Consider the following 12,500-nt stretch of genomic DNA (forward strand, 5'->3'; position numbering starts at 1 on the left):
AACACAATAAACTGGTAGTGATTTGAACAAAAACAGAATAATTATGAGACGATTAATTCTCTTCATCCGAAATATATTGTCACAGCAGATTATAAAAGAAGTAAGTTTGGTCAAGTAAAAGCCTTATAGTCGACGGACAACGTGTCAATTCAAGAGCTATTATAAAGACGTGTGTCTGACGCATTTTAATAGTTTTAGTTTCAAACGAATAGTTAATAGGTTCAAACGGCATATTCCAGCGAAGCATAATAAGAGCAATTGCCGTATGAAAGAAATAGTGTTTTGCCACGATAACAAGCACTTTTTGCATCTTCTGGTTGATAGTTTTTTTTAGCGAAATCGTGGCTACGCAGCTTTAGAACAGATTCTACGATTCCATCTCGAACTCGATCGCTTGCAGTCGCTGATTAATTGCACCACTTTATCCCCCAAAATTGTGCAGCCGAGTGAGTGGGCCCTAATCGTCCAACAAATGACAGATAATTTGAGGACAACAACAGTGGCCACCATCGGCAGCTTCCTCATTGGGCCATTGGGATGCAGTGGGCAGCATGGTGCTCCCATAAATCTGTCCCATTTTATGGCTCCCGTTTCGTCCGTTAATGTTGTTAGCATCGATCGATCGATTGATCGGTGGGTTCAGTCCGTTCATTGTGTTCCCAGTCGCCCAGCAGGCGAAGCAACGAGTGGTGGTTGCTAATGCGTCTTTCGCCATCATTGAACCATCATTGATCGCCGCCATGCGATCGCGCGTGCGGAACTCCATTCACCGAAAATGTGCCACACACCGAAGCCGCTGCTGCGTAAAAAACCATCAAACCCAACGCGTACCGCGTACGCCCACGGAACAGCTTTATACCAAGCGAACGCAACACCCTGGCCACACTTCCCGAAACAGTGACCCCACCCTAAAGGCCGTAGGTCCCACGAGTCGCGCGCGAGTCGTTGAACGACAAAAAAAGTGGAACCACCAAAGGAGAGAGGGAGAGCGAAAAAACATAAAAGCGCAGCTCGAACCAAAGTGATCTGTGGGGTGCGCGCTCCCTCGTGAGGTCTGAACTTTGACGGCCGGGGCGCCGAGTTTAGCGACCCAATCGAGAGCGGCAGCGAATGCGAAATGCTGTTGCTGCTGCTGCTGCAAGGCATGTCAAGCCGAACGAAGGGAACGTTCAGAGTTCAATGTCAATGTCGCTCGGGCGCGTCCGCCCTGCTCTGTAACGATAGGAATGTGCGATTCGGTCAGAGGTCTTCGGCCCGCGGGGTCGGTGTTCGGTGAAGAGGTCCGTTAGGCTGTGCAGGCTGGTTCCTCGAGCAGACAGGATCTCGATTTTGATTAATTGATTGAGTAAAGTAGAATCGCGTGGAACAATTACATCCAGCGAATGGATCGATCGTTCAAGTCGCAAGTCACAACTAACGGGTATTCTCGATCTCGTTCGAAAAGGGGGTTGATTTATGGGTCCCGCTGCCGGGTGCATTGCCGGGGGTAGTGCGCAATTTCTATGCAAAACCTTCTCCTTTCACTCAGCGGTACTTTATTCGAGCGCGTTACTGTTATCTGGCTCCGGCTCCTAGCGACTAAGACAAAGTATTGCAGGCTAGTCCCTCATTCTAACGCATTCTCGCCTTTCGGCCCACTCAGCCTACAAGTCTCCGTACAAGTATTGGCTTATTTATGGACGCGTTACAAGAGACCCCATACCATGGAGAGTTTGTTTTCTGGTTGCGTAGGGAGCGTTACATCCCGATAGAACTACAAACACATACATCGTCTTCGAGGACCGCGCCTTGTACACCGTTCGACCGTCCGCTTCCTATCGCTAAAAACATGACGGAATAATTTAAATGGCAAACAGTGCGCTCGTAACTCGAGCGAAATGTCAAATGGCGGCCAGCATGCGCACACGTGGAACACGAAACGCAGAATTCCGTTTTTGTGGTTACTTGGATTCTACTTCTCGGTCTCCGTTCTTTGCTCTGTTTTTGGACTGCACTCCGCTGTCGAACTGCAGAAGGATTAAGCAGCACACATTGGCGTGGTCCGGTGGCGCTCGCTTACTGTCTAACAGGCGAACAGGCGTACGGGTGGACAGGCGGATCCATATAAGGGATCCGCTACTTACCGCTACGTGACTCACCCGTGTGACTCCAGAGCCGTGCTCCCGATCCGCAAAAGCAAGCGAGAACATGATCTGTATCGGTGTCGGTAAAGCCGGAACAGTGATTGATGCACCAAAAAGTCGTAAAATAAAGTTGATGAACCCTGGAGATAGTTTAGACTTCCGCCGAAAATGCGGGGGACTCCAAAATGAGTTTCACGAAAAGTTTCATTCTTTCCCCAAGAACCGGCTACCGGGTTGGCGTCGATCGCAATTGAGATTACATCTCATTTGAACCGGATCTCTAGGCCGACAGAACAACTCAGCTCAGCTCAGGGTCACTGATCTGACGGTCTTGAATCGGTTTTTTGGGCAAATTGAAATGGATTTTTTGGGGCGAATGAGAGGCCGGGGCGGGGGAAGGGGGAGGTCTAAAACCGCCCGGAAAAGGCGCGTTCTAGACGGGCGCGTTAGAAACCGGCTTCAAAAAGGCCAATCTATGGACAAAAGTGCTCCAGCCCACTCCCGTGATGCTCGTGATTTCGATATTCGTAACAAAAAAAAACATGGAAACCATCTAATGCTCAGCTCAGTTTATCTTGCTCAAAAAGCGCCCTCTCTGGATGACATTTCAGGGGACACTGTTTTGGGAGACACTTTGCGGGTGGCTCTAACGGCAACGAACCTTCTCGCTTCTCGCCATTCTTTGATCGACGATTTCGTCCATAATGAGGCACACCATCACCAACACCAAAAAGGCGTAAAATTGGGCTTAGAAGCGAGAGTTATGTTCCAGCGGCCCTTGCCGGCACCAAACAGCACCGCACCGCGAAGGTTAATTGGATAGGAAGGAAGGATCCGAAGCGCGACCACAATCTTGGACAAAATGGAAAAGGTTAATCGAGAAAAATTGTAACGCGTTGCGATTCCTCTCTCGATTCGCTCGAAGGAAATTGATGGAGATTGGGAATGGTCGAGGAATATATTGAGCGCGCGCGACTATTCTAAGCCAGATCATTCTTATGCTAATGAGAAACAGCCTGAGCGCCGAGCGGTTGAGTGACAAGTTTATCAATCATTACCCCGAGAACCATCACCAGCCCCATCCACTCCTCCATTGGGAGCCAATTGAAATTTTATTGGACGAACCACAATACCAACAACAACGCACACTTCGATGCGAGCAGCAGCAGCAGCAACGCAGCATTTGTCATCAGAACGCGAACTCGCCACCACCAGATGGGTGGGAAGTTGGGATTGTTTTCAAACGCCCCCCTACAGGAAACACCACCCTCACCTTCGATCCCCTCCCGAATATGGTCAACAAGTGGGAGAAAAAGAAGGAGGAGGATCACGAGCTGCTTTGGCTTTTATGAGAGTCTTTTTAAAACCTCTTCGGCTATCCAGCTGTGCAGCGACTACGGTACTTGCCATGCGGTCGCGGATCGCGTTCTGACCAAAAACCCTTCCGAACAACGCCAGCTGGGATGGTTGAGGCTCCGAACCAAACAAATGCGTTCATTAGCATCGGTACCAGCGATCGCTTCGCACTGACGACGAAGGCAAAGATCATTAGTTTTAGTATCGACGATGATGACGACGATGGCGATCACTGAGCGTTCTAGCCGTAGTGGTACGATGCACGCGGACACTACCGGCGGATCCCCCGCAGGGAATCGCGGAATGGATTGTGAAATCGCGGTGATCTCGCGGTGCGCTGGCGATCGCTTGGCTGCTGCCCGCGTCATATCGCGTATCCTTGACGTTCGCTCGCTCGCTCGCTCGCTGGTTGACGATCGATTCCCGCGGAGTACGCGGGAAGCGGGCAGTTCGCCCCCGGAGCAAAAGAATGATCTGGCCAGGCGTCAATCGGGCCTTGGTCTATTTTACGATCCGACCGAGGCCCGGTTACCACCACCGCCGCTTACGGTTACATTACGTAATGCGTTACACTTTTGCAAATGCGATCCGATCCGAGCTGCCGGGCCTGGCCGGCCGGGGAATCTAGAGTGCTAGAGGGGTCCAACGTGCCAATAATTAACGTTTAATTGTACCATTGTAGGGTGAGTTGGCCGGCGGGGTCCGATGACCGATGAGACAGCACCGCGAGCTTCGGAAATGGAAATTCCATCTATCGCGATCCGGGATGATCGGTTGTTCGAACGCGAGAACGCGAGAATCAAACGGATCGATCTGAGTTGAGCTGAGCTGACGGTTTCCACGGTAAGTTCTAACAAATCCCAAAGCGGGGCCAATTGGTCCTTACGCGATCGTTAGAAGGGGCGATAGCTTCGCTTCGGCAGTTTATTAAAATATCAAACATTCTCGCCCGCGCCAAAGGGCGCGATCGAACGCGCCCACCAGATGTCCAGCCGATGGCGGCCACCACCAACAGCCAGCAACCTCAAACCGAGAACCACGAATTGATTTCCGCGCTACGATAATACCCTTTTTTACGAGCTGCGACCGAACGATCAGCCCTGCTGCCAGCTGATAATATCCTCCGGGGTAATTCCGCGATCCGTGCCCGCACCGTGGCCCCCGTGTTTGGACATGCTGTGTTCGGTCACGCTTGTTTTTTTCGCGCCCGGCCATTCACCACCATCCACGACCCACGTTTGCTGGCGTCGCTGGTGTGTGCGCTCGGACGTCAATTTCGTAATGTCGCGGCCAGACACTCGCAAAAGACCTTGTCGAGGTCGGGAATGCCGAATGGGCTTTTCCCCGGTGTTAGGCTGGTTGGCTGGTTGGCTGTTTGGATCACGCGCGCGGATCGAAGCGTTCCGGGCGGCGGTTCTAGTAAATTACCTTTTTACGTTCCCCCGTCGCCAGTAGCCAAGTGGCCCCCGGTGGGTAGTTGGCGACGTGGCCACTGTCTGAGGCCGCTAGCCCGCATAGAATATGGCGATCGAGAGGTTTGAGCACGGCGTCGCGTATGTGCTGGGCGGGTGAATTGCTGATTACTGAGTGTTTATGGAACCGCCGGACTGGTGGCCATGATTCAGCCGATCGCTCGATCGTCAGCTCGATGTTTGATTAACAGCCCGGTAAACAAGGAAAAGGGGACGTCTAGGGCGTTGAGCTTTGAGCTACGTTTCACTTCTGGTTTGGGTTTTTGGTGACTGGTCGATTCTAGGTGATGGTTTTGGAGTTTAAACTCAATTTATTTAAATGTAAACACAGTACAGAACATATTAATATCAGTGCCTGTTTTTAGTGAAATTATTGTACACCCTTTAATGGCTCCATTTTATTATCTTTTAAGTGATCACGATGGGAGAGTGATCAGTAAACGTCAGGCGGAACCACAACCGGCCAACAACGGAGCACAATAAGTAAAGAATTTCTCAGCGAGCTTTCAGCGAGCGATCGAACCCCTCCCGTTGACCATTAAGAACGACATCATTATTGCGGAGTAAGCACTCGATCATTTAATCATCACTTAGTCCTTCCTCAAGACTCAAGCGAATGTTTCAATTACTCATACACTCGTTCGTTCGTTTGGTTCGTTCGCGACATTCTCACGCGACGCGGAATCACACGAACGGTTCACGGACCCAACCCCCCAACCCCCCTTCAATGATCGTTCAACAATCCGGACGACACACTATCTTGGTCCGCTGATCTCCATTATCTCTCTCGCGCCCAGTAAACGCGCCCATTACAACAGCCAAACCGGCCAGCAGCAGCACAAAGTGTGGTCCCTCTCCGGTGCACATGTGTACGGGCCGCAGGGAAGTGATGCACTTTTGCCATTTAACGGCCCTAGTCCCGGTGTGTACGGCGTTGCCAAAGGCACACACACACACACGCTTGGAGGAGGGGAGCGCGCCTTCCAGGAAGCGCGTTCCAAACGGACAGCTTTATTAACGAGTCATTAAGCGAGAGCAGTTTTATCCGGCAGCCCGGCGGTTGGCGACGAAGTGGCCTCTGGTAGTTGTTTGCGAGCGCGAACGTTTGTTCTAAGACGCGCGATTTCGAAACTGGACCGCTGCTAATGTCAACCGAGCTCGAAGGTACCACTTTTGGACTCAAAACCTAAATGAAAATGTGAGGGTGTTCGAAAATGGCACCGTGTGACATATTGATAACGATGGTATCGATCATTTCAATGTTAAACCCCTTCGAAAGCCTCACAGCCTGCCCCAGTTCTCTCTCTCTTTCGGCTGCTCCACTGATTAGAGCAACAGTAATGCCAAGGACACGCGATCGACGCGATTTATTGATCATTATAAAATGCCGGCTGCCAGCTCTAATTTGACCGATCGGATGTCAACCCCCATTACGAGTGCGAGGGTTTGGTCGGTAGGGGCCACAAATGGGGCTACTAATTTGTTTCGGTTCGGATGCGGTGTGCGATCCATCGTCCATCTTGTTATCGGACAGATCGAACGATAATGTTATCGATTTCCATGCTCGCAATGTGTTCGACAAAAGCTTATACCTTCGCGATCGTAAACTGGCACTCCTTATGGTGGATTAACATCGATTTTGTGTGTCTGTGTGTGTGTGTGTGTGTGTGTGTGTGGGAAGGGTCAGTCGATGTATCATTAATTGGCTTAACCGATGCTAGTTCATCCCTTTTGTTTACCGCATCAAAAATCGATCGAATTTTAGTGGCCTGGTAAGGGTGAGGAGACCTTCCTCGAGCTCGACACCATTTAAATGGGATTAGTGTGCTCAGACACACACACACACAAACCCTTTGCGCGATCACGCATGTCAGTTTTGTGGGTTTAGCTGATCGACATTTTATGATCCGTTAAAATGTTAATCGCAGCCTCAACGCCCACCCCCTAAAAATTCGATGGCTGGGGTCCTGGGGTGCTGTGGTGCTGTGGAATGCACTTTGGATCGCACAACCGACTGCCAGCTAGAGGTGGAGATCGATCGATCGATCGATCGACACGTGTTTTCGTGAGGTCCGCGTGCCGCTCGAGATAGTTACGGTTTACGATTGATCGACAGCATCAGCATCAGCAGCAACAGCAGCATAGTTAGGGGCTCTCCCTCTCAAACGGCGCCTCCTCGAGCTACCCAGGGACGGGGCCAGCGGGCGTCACCTTCAACCAATTGGGGGTGGGTAAAAGTCGAGGAATTAATTAACAACCCTGCGCGTGGTGCGGCGCGGCTGCAACCAATAAACGATGCCAACGTCTCTAACGAACTCGAACCATTTCCTCAATCAACCGTGAAGCCTCGAGTGCGTTTTCCTTCGCCCCTCCCCAAAAAGGCCGATGATCGATTGAATTCACTCGAAAAATGCTGCAATTCGAATTCGGTTTTCCAAGGATAACGATCTTTTTTTTTCGACAAATCATCAAACGAATCAGTGTTTTAAAGGGGTACTGACGAAGCGGTCGATCTACTTTCGAGAATCTTCAAAAAAAAAACGCAACATTAGAACGCGCCGCTGCTTATACTAATGTTGATTCAAATGGAATGTTCGAAAAAAAAAATTCTTTCAACAACCAGTTAACCAGCCATGTCCGTGGTGTGCGCAAATGGAGATACAAATTCATTTAGCTCGGGCCTGGCAGCACGACTCGTTAACGAGGCAACGGCTCAGTTCCAAAGAGTGGCCCCATAGAGTGGCCGCCCGACGCTGGCGACAGGAAAGCACGGAAACGGCTCGCAACGCAACGGTCTGCCGGGCCAACCCGAGAAGACCTTGGACGGCCTTGACGGCAATAGCAACCGCGCAACACTGCCACTCCTCTCTCTCCTTCTCTCTTTTGAGCATTCCTGCACGTAGACATTAGACGCGCTTGACCGGTTCAGGCCCAAACCTTTCGAATGGATTCGGCCCCTCCTCGCACTATACTCCTCCCCCAAAAATGGACCGTAGCAACAGCAGCAGCTGGAGCTGGAGCTGGAGCTGGTGCGTCGCGCTACGCTGCCTTTCCAAGTGATTTCGGTTCGCCTCATGTAAAACCAAATCAGATTGTTCAGGTCATTACAGCAGCTGCTGGCGTTGTCGTTGTTGTTGTTGTTTGTAGCGCTTGTGCGTTTTTCGCGAAGCAAGCTCCGAATGGAAATGGAATGCACTGTTGTGGCCTGATGCTGGTCGCTGATAGCGTGATCGTAGACGATTGTAGACGCTTATCTGCTGGTGCTGTTGGTGCTGCCATCGCTGATTGAACCATTCTCTTCATTTTCGGGGATCCGAATTGTCTGTTATAATTAATCTTTGAAGAGATTTGCTTGAGAGTCGCCTGTTCAATCGACACTGAAGCAAACACACGTGTGCAGACATTCGTTCGACACCTTGCGCAATGTATCAAAGGGTCGCAGCCAGCCGGCATTGCATAAGGGCATAAGAATGGATATCGGTGTGGGCTGAGCCCTTCGCCGGCCTCTGGAGCGAAGTGCAACGTGAATCGTGGCGCCCGGTATCGGGTAAACGGAAAAAAGGTAACCGAATCGCCATGGAACGAACGATCCGATCATTTCGTCATCCTCGCACACACACACACACACACACACACACACACACACACACACACACACGGTTGGGTGTTAAATTGGGCAATTTCGATTTGGAGGATGCATTGAAATCGGTTTCGCTCGTTACAATTCAACAAAACGATATATATGTTACACGGGAGTGGACAAGGACACTCGCTCGCTCGTTCGCTCGCCCGCTGGTAGGCTGGCCGGGGGGGTGGTGTGAAGGCCGTTTGCACACAGCCACAACATACTGGAGCAAAACCGAAATGGTAATCATGAGATCAGCTAATCACGATCTATGTTGAGGCAGATAATTTACATTCCTCGGTTGGGGCCACAACTTCACACACACATACACACACGCGGCACAGTGGCGTGGCCACGGTGCAATTACATTAAGCACCACCCCCCCGTCTCCGCGCTCGGCGGTACCAGAAGCGGAACCGCGAGAACGGCGACCGACCTTCGTTGTTCCTTCCCGAAAGAACTAGTTCTAAGTACGCGCCATCGAACGCGGCGATCGGCTGACCAGGCTGTGGCCGCTACACTGTAATTAGGGTGGCCCGTTCTCGCGTCTCTGTGACTCAGAACTCTCGCCTAGGCTGGCTCGTGATCATGATGAAGCGTGAACGCTACCCGGTTTACCCGGGAACTAGGGCATCAATGCGAGGATCCGGTTTCACTTTCGTTCGTTCTGATCGTGGTGTGTGATCGTCGTCACCGTCGCCGTCGTCACCGTCGCCGTCGCCATCGTCGTCGTGAGCGGTGTGGTCGGTGAGATAATCATTAACCACCGCCCAGGCTCCGGACCCGGTCCCCGGTAGGGCCAGGCCTGGGAACCAACTGATCTATTAATAAACGATTGACTTTTTACCGTTGACAGCCACACACACACACACGTTCATGCGCTCACGGTTTGCAACGTGTTCCCTTATGTCATTCACCGGAGTAGTCGGTGCAAGGTTGTTGCTAGGCCACGTCAGCTTCCAGGTCCAGGAGGATCAGGCGCTTGGAGGGACTTTTTTATGAGTTGAAGTGGATTAGAGATCGCTCGCTTGCTCGCTCGCTGGACGCCATTTGCCTATTTTGCGTTAACAGATGACATAAAACAATAAGGTAGCAGCCACACACACACACACACACACACACACGCTCTAGTCCCCTCCATAATTTATGGTCAATTAAGAACGAATGTTCTCCTTGGTGCGTTCTGTCACAGCCATCGAGGAACACCTCCATTAAATAACGCCCATAAAAGGTTCGCCGAGCTCGTAATTCACCAGCGAATTCCAACCAAAAACCAAATACCAACCCCCCCGGGTGGGGAGCTACCAATTAGTCCGTAGAGTGATCCGCGACCAACCGCGGGAGAGAGAGAGAAAAAAACAATAATTAAAAACGCTTCAAGCCCCCTACCCCCCCCCAGAGAGACTCCCTAAAGAACATCGAATTCGCATCACATCTCGTTGAGTTTCACATTCATTTTGCGCTCCTGTCGATGGCCGGGTGTTTGGTTTATTTTTTGCTTGTTTTGCTTCTACTTATGCTTAAACACAAATTAAGACAAAAGTCATCTCGCTCGCACGAATAAAGACAAAGTAGAACCTCACAGTAGAACCCCTTCAGCTTGGGTTCCGGAGGCAGTCCGGAGTGCGCGGTGCCCGGTGCGCGTGCTCTTCCGCCCTTCCCTTGATTTGCGAGCATGAAAAACCAACACCATGTATGAATGTGTGTGAGGAGTAGCGCGATCGTGCACATTACACGCTCGTTTGTGAATGGCGATTTTAATTTAAAGTTTAAACCACCTCCCTTCCTCCCATCCTCCCTTCCTCGATCACCTAACACCTGTTGACGACGTGGCTTCCGTCTACGGGGTTGGGGGGAGGGGGCTTTGCTTGAGTGGCGTGCAGTTCTCCTTGTTTCAGCTTCTCTTCCCTCCCTCCTTCCCAGGCCGCTTCTAACGCGATCAATCAATGTTTCTCTGTTTTTGTTTTCGGTGGGATATGGGGGCCCTCTCGCTTTATTATACGAACCCTCCTCGAAACGAGGCTTAGTGGAATACATCAATCACAGACGGAGTTCCAGAAGCCACGCCATGGCAGACTTAACCCCCCCCCCCCCCCCCATGGGCTGCAGGTGTCCGGTGTGTGTGTGTGTGTGTGTTGGTGATCCCGGAACACAGCACCAGCGACGGATCAGAACCACAGAACCAAATTTAATCCATAATTTGGCATAAAATCATCGTTTTCGTTGAGCCAACCAGCCAGGCAGTCAGTAATCGAAATGTGGTGTCCACTAATGGAAGCATGAGATGATCGTGCCCTGATCGTGCGATCACAGGAAGTGGCCGAGTGCTCGAGCGGCAGGCAGCACGCCAACAAAGAAACCACGACCTTGACGATCCACGGTTAGGTGTGTCTTCCAGTGATCAAGCGAATGATCGAGCGAGTGTGAGTTTTTCAGTACGCTCGGTGTGTCGCCGAACACCTTTTTCATTCATGCACAACGATCGACACGCCATTATGTTATATGTTGAACGACCGAGGGGTGAATATCACGATCTTGCTGCAATGTTATGTGCTGAGTCCATGTTATGAGATTGTCTGATCTCGAAAGTGAGTTCCAAAGAGAAATGATTTTTCGTTGACTTTTCCTGACTTAAATTTTAATAAATTATTCGATTTTTTCCGTGGATCGTTTTCTGCGACTGAACTTTTGGAATCAAACAAACAATCGTCATGCTCTCTGGCAGAAAAGAGATTAGCGCTTCTATTAAGAAATCTCGAGAAATGCGAGAGCTTTTCCGCAGGGAATTGCGTAAATAATCTCAAAGTATGGAGAGGCGTAGAGTCAAAAGACAATTTTCTAAACCTGCTTCATCCCTCGCTAACGAAACGAATTGTCTGCTAGTGTCGAAACATCGTTACATGCTACCATAAATTGTGAAGGTGGACAATTCTTACACACCTCAACTGACCAGCTAAAGGTAACGACCTTTAAAACACGATCGCGCTACACGATCGTAGTTGCGGGCCGAGGTAAAAGTCACAAAAATATAATTTATTAAGCAGGCAACTGACCACCACCCCCTCCCTTCCATCCAATGCTCCTTCTTGTTTACCTTGTCCGATCGATCGATCGTATTTGGTTCGCATTTGAAGCGCCGTTTCTTTTTTTTATCGCGCGTCGCGGTTGGTCGCGTGAACTTTCACGCCTCATTTTCGGGCTGACAGGACGACGAACACGACAAATGATTATCCGCCAGTTATCCGCCTCCGCAAGCCCGCATTAAAACGCGTTTGTCACGCCAGACCAGGTTAATGCGGGATACGCCATATAGCGCCACCGTGGACCGGGACGGGAGGGGGGGGGGGGACTGTTAGGCTGTAGCTGGTCGCATTTCCTTGATCTGCTTGCCGTTTGACCTGAATAAACGCGTACGTGCGGCATCGGTGCGGTACATTCCACGTTGACGCAAAGGTACGGAATACGCCGCATACCAACGGAGGTCGTCCGGTCCGGACCGCTCGGTCGCAACCAACATGGCCTCACACGACGAGCAACCTTGCAGAGTACGCGGTGATACACGCACCCACGAAGGGGGAAGCCGCGAAGAGAGCAAGAGAGAGGAGAGAGGAATGCGCGTTCCAACGAGCACCTCCAATGCTGTTGGCCGTTGGCCACGAAAAACCCGATATAAAGTTATTAATTAAAGCGAATAAATACATCATCCAACGGTGCAGCCGATGACGATGACGATCTTGGTGATCATTAAATTAGCGAAATCGAAAGCCCTTCAGTGGCTCGGCTAGGGCTCCTAATGGTATCAAGGTATCACCAAGGGATCGATGCCGCCAGTCGACAACTAATTGATGGACCGTCGCTGAAAAATCGTCGATCGCAGCGCGCAGCGGACATGATTGATGGTCACTGGTGGCTATGGGATTTTCA

The sequence above is a fragment of the Anopheles darlingi genome, chromosome 3 (genome assembly GCF_943734745.1).
Source record: "Anopheles darlingi chromosome 3, idAnoDarlMG_H_01, whole genome shotgun sequence".
NCBI lineage: Eukaryota > Metazoa > Arthropoda > Insecta > Diptera > Culicidae > Anopheles > Anopheles darlingi.